General features: G+C 44.4%; 1 pseudogene; it reads right to left on the reverse strand.

Moving 5' to 3' along the window:
• Positions 1-10394: 10394 nt before the first annotated feature.
• On the reverse strand, positions 10395-10952 carry LOC138259757 (prefoldin subunit 3 pseudogene; annotated as a pseudogene).
• Between the last annotated feature and the right edge of the window lie 299 nt (positions 10953-11251).

Consider the following 11251-nt stretch of genomic DNA (forward strand, 5'->3'; position numbering starts at 1 on the left):
TTTGATGTTGTAATGTGAGCTAGTCAAAACAAACCTAGATTCACTGATGATATATATGGACTAAAGGCCTGATTTAGTATTCGGAGGATAAATTAGTCCATCACAAACATGACGGATATACAGTCCTCCATTTTACGATTTCCTTAGGATATTATGGAATTGTAATACGATAGAAGGGAAATCCATCATGTTTGTGACGGAGTAACCCTATCTGCCAAACTCTAAATCAGACCCTAAGTCTCCATATTGTGAAGATCCTGTTGTTATATACACAGTCCTACTACATTTGTAGGAAGTGAATAACAGCCTGGGGGATCTTTCCAGAAGAAGGAGTCAGCAGGAGCAGCAGAAGCATTGATTCATTGAGGTGTATGAGGTAAAGCGGGTCATAGCGTTTGCTTTTCTGGCGCTGCCAACATGGATGTAGGATGATGGAGTGGGATTGAGAGAAAGTGCTGTGCTGACTATTTGGAGCAGAAACAAACAGAATGGTCCCAGTGGGGGAGCTGTCAGCCTTGACTTCACAGTAAAAATTCACACACTAAACGGTAGAGTACATCAAAACTCCTTGTATAAATACATTTTACCTTCAATTACTTAGTTATTCAAACATTTTAATTATTTTTGAGGTATCTATAAATCCTTCCTGTTAGAAATGGGGTCTTTGATTGGCAGTCATGTTACTCTCTGTCCAAGCAAGGACCCTCACTCTAGTCAGGGTAAGTCACACACAATCCAAATTATCGTGTGCCCACCCTCTGGTAGCTTGGTACTGAGCAGTCAGGCTTAACTTAGAAGCAATGTGTAAAGTATTTGTGCAATACATCATGCAATAACACAATATAACACCACAAAAATACTCCATACATTGTTTAGAAAAATATATACTATTTACCTGGATAAATGCAGGTCAAAACGATCACGAATCAATAAGTATGCATTGAAATATCACTGTAAAAATGATATAAAGTGTCTTTAGTCATTAAAGAGCAACAAGTGTCGCTTGCAAGCACAAAGTACCTGGTTTGTGTTCAAATTCTCCGCAAGGGACTGCAGAGGAGGAGTTGCGTGGAAAATGGGGAGGTGTGCATCAATTTTTCCGGCGCATACAGATGATGAGTAATTGAGTTTTCACGCAGGGCAGGTTTTGCATTGATTTCAGGCACGGAGACTGGGATCCTTTTTGGGTTGCGGGGTTTTCGGATATCCTGGGGATGATGCGCTGAAATCCTAGGCGTGCAGGACGAAGTCACAGGGGCTGCGTCGATCCGGTGGGCGATGTGTGGAAATTTCTGCCACACAGCAGGCGCTGCGTCGATTCTTCTCGAAGGAAGTCAGGCTGCGTCGTTCTGGTTCGGCTTTGCATCGATCCAGTGGGCAGTGTGTCGAATTTACAAACGCAACGCTGGTGTTGCGTCATTCTCCTCTTCAGGAAGTCAGGCTGCGTTGATCCGGTTCGGCGTGTGGTGATTTTCTCACCGCGATGCAGGCTGTGCGTCAATTTTCGCCGCCCAAGGCATTGTTTTGCAGAAATGACGTTTTTTGGTCCTGAGACTTCAGGGAACAGGAGGCAAGCTCTATCCAAGCCCTTGGAGAGCACTTCTCAGCAGAACCAGAGGACAGCAAGGCAGCAGGGCAACAGCAGGGCAGCAGTCCTTTGCAGAAAAGCAGTCAGGTGAGTCCTTTGGGCAGCCAGGCAGTTCCTCTTGGCAGGTTGCAGGTTCTGGTTCAGGGTTTCTTCTCCAGTGGTATCTTGTCCAGAAGTGTCTGATTTGGTAGGGTCAAAGGCCCTGTTTAAATACACAAATGTGCCTTTGAACTGGGGGAGACTTCAAAGAGTGACTTAGAAGTGCACTGGGTCCGCTTTCAGTTCCATCCTGTTTGCCAGGGTCCCAGTAGGGGGTTTGGCAGTCCATTGTGTAAGGGCAGGCCACTGTCCTTTCAAATGTAAGTGTCAGGCCCTCCACCCTCCCAGCCCAGGAAGACCCATTCAGTATGCAGATGTGTGCAGGTGTGACTGAGCATCCTGTGTTTGGGGCAGTCTGAGTGAAATGCACAAGGGAGCTGTCAAGTAACCTAGCCAGACATGGATTGGAAGGCACTGAAGAATTTAAGTGCAGAGAAATGCTCACTTTCTAAAAGTGGCATTTCTAAAATAGTAATATTAAATCCAACTTCACCAGTCAGCAGGATTTTGTATTACCAGGCTAGCCATACTAAATATGACCTTGTAACTCCTTTCAGATCAGAATCTACCACTCAAACAGTATATGAGGGTAGCCCTAATGTTAGCCTATGAAAGGAGCAGGCCTCACAGCAGTGTAAAAATGAATGTAGGAGTTTTACACTACCAGACATATAAACTGCACAGGTACATGTCCTGCCTTTTATCTACCTAGCACCCTGCCCTACGGTTTACCTTGGGCATAACTTAGGAGTGACATATATGCAGAAAAAGGGGAGCTTAAGGCTTGGCAAATATATTAAATGCCAAGTCGAAGTGGCAGTGAAACTTCACACAAAGGCGCTGCAATGGCAGGCCTCAGACATGGTATGGGGGCTACTTATGTGGGTGGCACAACCAGTGCTGCAGCCCACTAGTAGCATATAATTTACAGGCCCTGGGCACATGTAGTACACTTGACTAGGGACTTACAAGTAAATTAAATAAGCCAATTGGTTATGAGCCAATGTCATCATGTTTTGAGGAGAAAGCAAATGCACTTTAGCACTGTTCAGCAGTGGTAAAGTGTGCAGAGTCCTAAAGCCTGCAAAAATGAGTTCACAAAAAGAGAAGGAGGAAAACAAAAAGTTTGGGCGGTGACCCTGCAGAAAGGCCATTTCCAACACTTTCCCATTTACAAAAGTACACATTAAGAACAGATTATACTGATATTGTTCAAAATACAACATTTCTAAACTGAGGTGCTCCTACAAAGTGATGGCACTGCGAAAAAGTGCATCTGTGAATATTTACAAATATATACACATAGAACTTTGGAGCACAGCAAGTAAGGGGGTGATTATCTATGTGTATGTAGAAAGTGGTCAGGCTTGTGAATAGGAAACTAAAGTCTCATTTGGATTTTTGGAGGACCCTCCCATTGTCGGTAGCAGGGCGGATAGCCATACTGAAGATGGTGGTACTGCCTCGCTTCTTATAACTCTTTGGTACGCTCCCCCTGTGGATACTCAGATCATTCTTCGCAGAACTCAACACTTTACTAGGACCTTTAATTTGGGGCCAGATCTGCAGACAGGTGGACCTCATCACACTGCACTGTCCGACGTCTCAGAGAGGACTGGCGGTTCCAGATTTCAAATCATACTTTCTGGCAGCCCAACTCTAGTGGTCCCCAATAGATGGCAGGCAGACAATCCCTGACAAAAAAATGGGCCCATTGGTCCCACCCCTGGTGGCCTTGAAACAAAGCTGTTATAAATTGGCAGCTCCTTGGCAGCTGGCTCAAGAGAGTTTTTGGTCATTCAGAAATGTTGGGCTCGAGCTCTGCAAAACACACATGTCCAGATCCCCTACTCCCAGGACCTCCCACTTAATATGCTGACATTGCTACTACACGCAGGTTTGGGGTGACTTTCAGGAGAGGTTGATCGCTAGGATCGACAGAGTGGGACAATGGTTCTGTGACTCAGCCTGCCTTCCTTTCGACAATTTCCTAGTGGACTTTGACCTTCCCCGTGTCATTTCCTGCTCCATGGCTCAGTAACAGCGGCCCATTGCCACCATTAGAAATCTGGAGGCATGGAGCCTCAGGCCTAGCTCTGCTGTTGCTACATTGCACTCTCAGTCAACACTTATAAGGTGATTACATGGCTATGTAGATCACTGCAAGCAGACACCCTACGTCCACTCGATGCCCTACGGTTCCGCTGGGAAGAGGATTTAGGAATCCCCATCACTGAAAAGGCTTGGAACCCCATACTAGTATGAATCTCCAAGAGTTCCCGAAATGCACGCTTTAAACTAATTGACTTTTATATCTTACACAGGGCCTACCTTACCCCAGGCAAAACAAAAAATGTTTTGGGGTAGCTAACGCCTCCTGCGCTAGATGCAGGGAGGTAGGTGTCAACTTTCTTTGCATGACTCGTTCTTGCCCTCACTCAAGCACCTACTGGGATGGAGTTACCTGCACACTAGCAGAACTATTCAAAGAGAAATATCCACCCCCCAGGTCTTTGTTTGCTCCACTGGTTCCCACACACTTCTAAAAATAGAGTAACCAGTAAATTCCAAGACTTAGCATTGATACTGGTTAAACGCGAACTCACCCTCCGCTGGAAAGACTTGAGGTGCCCGCACCTCTCGGCGTGGCACAGGGGATTGGAAAAATGAGTTGGCTCCAAGGGGGCCCTGCTGCTGCACAAGGCAGGCAGAGGAATTGGGAAGTTGGAAAATGCCCATGCATGGGAAGCCTTAGTTGACAATTTGCAGCATCCAGTCCCGCCTTCACATACAGGTTCACCTGTGGCCATGCCTCGTGGGACACCCTAACCACCACCTCCTACCTAAATCTAACCCAGTGGCTTGCCCCTCCCCATCATAGTACCACATGCATGCCAGCTCATCATCCGACCTCCACTAAGGGTGGCCTGCACAATGATTTTATTCACCAGGCTCTGCACCTATAATGCTTCAGCATTGATCCAAGACAGTGATATTCCCACTCAGAGGAAGGGAGAGATGGGATAAGGGAGCAAAGTAAGGGAATTTCGTGACATTATGACTTGTTAATGTTAGCCTACTGCAATGCATATTTCCCCTTGCTTTGCCATTTTATGCTTTTGATGTTGCTTGATAACCAATTAAATATGTTTACAAAAAAACATTCTAGGACAATGTTCATATGAGAAACACAATGTTTTTCCAGCATCAAAACTGACATCTCTCTATGTCCATCTGTACCCTTCTGCATGCCCCACAGGCTGTTGTCCAGACCCTTATATATAACTTTCCTTCTAAGCCAAGGTTGTGAAGGAGTACACCCTGTTTGCATCAGGAGATTTATTTCTTCCCCAAGGGTTAATAAATATGAATCAAAACGTTTCCACTGCTTCCACAGTAATATAGGCTTCCCTCTAACTGACAGAAACCCAGGAAGTTGTGCCATGCTGGTTACTGCATGGCTTAAGATCTGGAAATCTGGAAATGGCCAGTGGAAAAATCTTGGTATACAGTGTGTCCACTGTAAGGGCTACCACCTAAGTTATAAAAATATTGTCAGAATAGGATGCAGAGAAACCCTTCACAGGTAAAATATGAAGACAACCACTGACCCCAATATTGATAATGTCCTAAGTTTGTATTAAATTACAGTCACCTGAATCTTGTCCATAGAAATGGTTTCCTAAATGCAAGAGACCCCATGTTCCTAAAAAGACTTTATTCACATATACCATCTCTTTACTGTTTCTTCTGTAGAGCAAAACCGAATCTGCAGTCAAATCTATATAATGTGCCGGTTTCGAGACAGACTGTGGCTGGTGAGGTAAAAGTTGGGAAGAGAGAACTGGCACATGGCTTAGACTTGTTTCTTTGAAACCTGCACATTATATAGACTTGCCAGCAGGTTTGGTTTATTGTGTTTACCTTGGCCATGTAAGAGAGACAAAACAAAAGGGATAGATCTGTTTCCACAATTTCCTTGGGTCTCTGAGTGGTCATGTTTGAGGTTACCAATAACATGTATCACTCTGGTCAAATTAGGGGTTTTGATGTTGTACTGTGAGCTAGTCAAAACAAACCTAGATTCACTGATGATATATATGGACTAACGGCCTGATTTAGTATTCGGAGGATAAATTAGTCCATCACAAACATGACGGATATACAGTCCTCCATTTTACGATTTCCTTAGGATATTATGGAATTGTAATACGATAGAAGGGAAATCCATCATGTTTGTGACGAGTAACCCTATCTGCCAAACTCTAAATCAGACCCTAAGTCTCCATATTGTGAAGATCCTGTTGTTATATACACAGTCCTACTACATTTGTAGGAAGTGAATAACAGCCTGGGGGATCTTTCCAGAAGAAGGAGTCAGCAGGAGCAGCAGAAGCATTGATTCATTGAGGTGTATGAGGTAAAGCGGGTCATAGCGTTTGCTTTTTCTGGCGCTGCCAACACGGATGTAGGATGATGGAGTGGGATTGAGAGAAAGTGCTGTGCTGACTATTTGGAGCAGAAACAAACAGAATGGTCCCAGTGTGGGAGCTGTCAGCCTTGACTTCACAGTAAAAATTCACACACTAAACGGTAGAGTACATCAAAACTCCTTGTATAAATACATTTTACCTTCAATTACTTAGTTATTCAAACATTTTAATTATTTTTGAGGTATCTATAAATCCTTCCTGTTAGAAATGGGGTCTTTGATTGGCAATCATGTTACTCTCTGTCCAAGCAAGGACCCTCACTCTAGTCAGGGTAAGTCACACACAATCCAAATTATCCTGAGCCCACCCTCTGGTAGCTTGGTACTGAGCAGTCATGCTTAACTTAGAAGCAATGTGTAAAGTATTTGTGCAATACATCATGCAATAACACAATATAACACCACAAAAATACACCATACATTGTTTAGAAAAATATATACTATTTACCTGGATAAATGCAGGTCAAAACGATCAAGAATCAATAAGTATGCATTGAAATATCACTGTAAAAATGATATAAAGTGTCTTTAGTCATTAAAGAGCAACAAGTGTCTCTTGCAAGCACAAAGTACCTGGTTTGTGTTCAAATTCTCCGCAAGGGACTGCAGAGGAGGAGTTGCGTGGAAAATGGGGAGGTGTGCATCAATTTTTCCGGCCCATACAGATGATGAGTAATTGAGTTTTCACGCAGGGCAGGTTTTGCATTGATTTCAGGCACGGAGACTGGGATCCTTTTCGGGTTGCGGGGTTTTCGGATTTCCTGGGGATGATGCACTGAAATCCTAGGCGTGCAGGACGAAGTCACAGGGGCTGCGTCGATCCGGTGGGCGATGTGTGGAAATTTCTGCCACACAGCAGGCGCTGCGTCGATTCTTCTCGAAGGAAGTCAGGCTGCGTCGTTCTGGTTCGGCTTTGCATCGATCCAGTGGGCAGTGTGTCGAATTTACAAACGCAACGCTGGTGTTGCGTCATTCTCCTCTTCAGGAAGTCAGGCTGCGTTGATCCGGTTCGGCGTGTGGTGATTTTCTCACCGCGATGCAGGCTGTGCGTCAATTTTCGCCGCCCAAGGCATTGTTTTTCAGAAATGACGTTTTTTGGTCCTGAGACTTCAGGGAACAGGAGGCAAGCTCTATCCAAGCCCTTGGAGAGCACTTCTCAGCAGAACCAGAGGACAGCAAGGCAGCAGGGCAACAGCAGGGCAGCAGTCCTTTGCAGAAAAGCAGTCAGGTGAGTCCTTTGGGCAGCCAGGCATTCCTCTTGGCAGGTTGCAGGTTCTGGTTCAGGGTTTCTTCTCCAGTGGTATCTTGTCCAGAAGTGTCTGATTTGGTAGGGTCAAAGGCCCTGTTTAAATACACAAATGTGCCTTTGAACTGGGGGAGACTTCAAAGAGTGACTTAGAAGTGCACTGGGTCCGCTTTCAGTTCCATCCTGTTTGCCAGGGTCCCAGTAGGGGGTTTGGCAGTCCATTGTGTAAGGGCAGGCCACTGTCCTTTCAAATGTAAGTGTCAGGCCCTCCACCCTCCCAGCCCAGGAAGACCCATTCAGTATGCAGATGTGTGCAGGTGTGACTGAGCATCCTGTGTTTGGGGCAGTCTGAGTGAAATGCACAAGGGAGCTGTCAAGTAACCTAGCCAGACATGGATTGGAAGGCACTGAAGAATTTAAGTGCAGAGAAATGCTCACTTTCTAAAAGTGGCATTTCTAAAATAGTAATATTAAATCCAACTTCACCAGTCAGCAGGATTTTGTATTACCAGTCTAGCCATACTAAATATGACCTTGTAACTCCTTTCAGATCAGAATCTACCACTCAAACAGTATGTGAGGGTAGCCCTAATGTTAGCCTATGAAAGGAGCAGGCCTCACAGCAGTGTAAAAATGAATGTAGGAGTTTTACACTACCAGACATATAAACTGCACAGGTACATGTCCTGCCTTTTATCTACCTAGCACCCTGCCCTACGGTTTACCTTGGGCATAACTTAAGGGTGACATATATATAGAAAAAGGGGAGCTTAAGGCTTGGCAAATATTTTAAATGCAATGGCAGGCCTCAGACATGGTTAGGGGGCTACTTATGTGGGTGGCACAACCAGTGCTGCAGCCCACTAGTAGCATTTAATTTACAGGCCCTGGGCACATGTAGTGCACTTGACTAGGGACTTACAAGTAAATTAAATAAGCCAATTGGTTATGAGCCAATGTCATCATGTTTTGAGGAGAAAGCAAATGCACTTTTGCACTGTCTACCAGTGGTAAAGTGTGCAGAGTCCTAAAGCCTGCAAAAATTAGTTCACAAAAAGAGAAGCAGGAAAACAAAAAGTTTGGGCGGTGACCCTGCAGAAAGGCCATTTCCAACACTTTCCCATTTACAAAAGTACACATTAAGAACAGATTATACTGATATTGTCCAAAATACAACATTTCTAAATTGAGGTGCTCCTACAAAGTGATGGCACTGCGAAAAAGTGCATCTGTGAATATTTACAAGTATATACACATAGAACTTTGGAGCACAGCAAGTAAGGGGGTGATTATCTATGTGTATGTAGAAAGTGGTCATGCAGCAAAAGAGCCTGAGGAGCCTGGTATAAATGCTGAGTGGAAGGGGTATTCTTTAGGAGCCCACCAGGTGGGGTCCCTGTTATGAATTGCTTGCTAGCACATTTTTAAAAAAACCTTGTGGCCCGTATTTATACTTTTTGACGCTAAACTGCGCTAACGCAGTTTAGCGTCAAAAAGTTTTGCGCCGGCTAACGCCATTCTGAAGCGCCATGCTGGCGCCGTATTTATTGAATGGCGTTAGCCGGCGCAAGCAGACCGGCGCTGCCTGGTGTGCGTGGAAAAAAACCACGTACACCAGGCAGCGCCGGCGTTAGGAAAAATGGCGCTAGGGCGTCTTAAAAATGGTGCAAGTCAGGTTGACGCAAAAAATCGCCTCCACCCGATTTGCGCCATTTTTAACGACGCCCAGACGCCATTTACATGACTCCTGTCTTAGTAAAGACAGGAGTCATGCCCCCTTGCCCAATGGCCATGCCCAGGGGACTTATGTCCCCTGGGCATGGTCATTGGGCATTGAGGCATGTAGGGGGGCACAAATCAGGCTCCCCTATGCCAAAAAAAAATATAAAAAAAATACAAAATTATACTTACCTGAACTTACCTGAATGTCCCTGGGATGGGTCCCTCCATCCTTGGGTGTCCTCCTGGGGTGGGCAAGGGTGGCAGGGGGGGTCGCTGGGGGCATGGGAGGGCAGCTGTGGGCTCATTTTGAGCCCACAGGTCCCTTAACGCCTGCCCTGACCCAGGCGCTAAAATCCGGCGCAAATGCGGCGTTTTTTGGCCCTCCCACTCCCGGGCGTGATTTTTGCCCGGGAGTATAAATACGACGCATTTGCGTCGCAGTCATTTTTTTACACGGGAACGCCTACCTTGCATCTCATTAACGCAAGGAAGGCGTTCACGCAAAAAAATGACGCTCTTTCCTCATACTTTGGCACTAGACGCGTCTAACGCCAAAGTATAAATATGGCGTTAGTTTTGCGCCGAATTTGCGTCGAAAAAAACTACGCTAATTCGGCGCAAACGGAGTATAAATATGCCCCTAAATGTCAGAACCAGTGGGCACGAGTCACTCTCCGGAACTAGCAAGAACGCATTGTGCTATCCTAGTTCTGACCACAGCAGTGGCCACTGTGGCAGTGGACAATTTGTCCCACAACCCCAATCCAGTTTCAGCTTCAGTGGAGCAGTTATTCCTAGATCACTGCCAGGAGCTGCAAAGGTTGTTTGAAATATCAAATTGCGGGGCATTCAGGGGAGTTTGTCAAGCGATTGAGACTAAATTTGATGAGGTATTTGAGAGGATTAAGAAGATAGAGGCAAGAATGGAGGTACTGGACAATGCGCTCAAGTATTATTCTGCTACGTTAAACCACTTGAAGGCATTAAATACAATACCCACCTACAACATCCATGTTCTAAGATTTCAAAAATGCACATCTCATTTCGAGACAAATGTTTTATAAAAAGAGATAAAGCAGCCCGAATATTTGTAGATCTTCGCTGAACAAGATCTGAGACTTCTTGCTTTCAAATGTATTGTCATTTCATGAAGCAAATAAATAAAACACTGATCAGTAATTTTCCATTTTTTACTTTACATTTTACAATTTTCTTCAAATTGGATAAATTCAGAAAAATACTGGTAATTAATTTAAAATAAAAAAGGTGTCTTGTACATTTGAACATTGCTTAAAATTGGACGCAACTATGCTTTGGTCTTGTGTAGGATCTTCCTTATTTCTTCTCTTTACATCCCAATTATAAACTCTGACCACATTGACTTCTGTTGTAATGAACTGGTCTCTAAGAAAATCCAAATCCTCTTCTGCTGAATCCAGGTTTCTCGTGGCTGTTGATAGATTCTTCTCTAACAGAGTTTGAGCTTCATCTATATAATATTCTAGCATCACAATTGCCGCTAACCACAAACAAACTTTATCAGTGGGGCGAACAGATGCTTTAAAGTAAAGATTATCAGCCTATAAAGATCTTGTCTCCATTGGATCCGTGGATTCCTTTTTCTTATGCATGTGTTTTAAGATTTCCAATGTTTGCTTAGCTTCAGATATCTGATTTTTTAGCCTCCTTTTTTTCTGAACAAGGTTAAGTTCCATGAATTTATATTTCTGTTACTGTTCATCCAACTTCTTGAGTACTAGATCAGATATCTAATTCCGCGGTTGCTTCATGTAAGATTCAGCATCTTCCACAAACACTGCCTCAGGAATGCCCAGGTTCACCTTCTTTAGCCCACAGCACTGCAGCTCTCCATGGCAGCGGCTTCCTTCCGGGCCCTGATGACAATGTCTCTTGTTAAAAGCACTTATAATGCAAAATCAGAGTCTGCAAGATGAGATGGAAAGGTTGAAAAATTATTCCAGCAAGAACAAGTTCAGAATTTGAGTGTCAGAGAAGCAACAGAAGGTAGCGATCTGAAGAGTTTGATAATAAGTTACTGAGAGGTAGGGTTCTGAAGGGAAGAAGTGACATTTATTAGATCTGA

Source organism: Pleurodeles waltl, chromosome 9 (genome assembly GCF_031143425.1).
Source record: "Pleurodeles waltl isolate 20211129_DDA chromosome 9, aPleWal1.hap1.20221129, whole genome shotgun sequence".
Classification (NCBI taxonomy): domain Eukaryota; kingdom Metazoa; phylum Chordata; class Amphibia; order Caudata; family Salamandridae; genus Pleurodeles; species Pleurodeles waltl.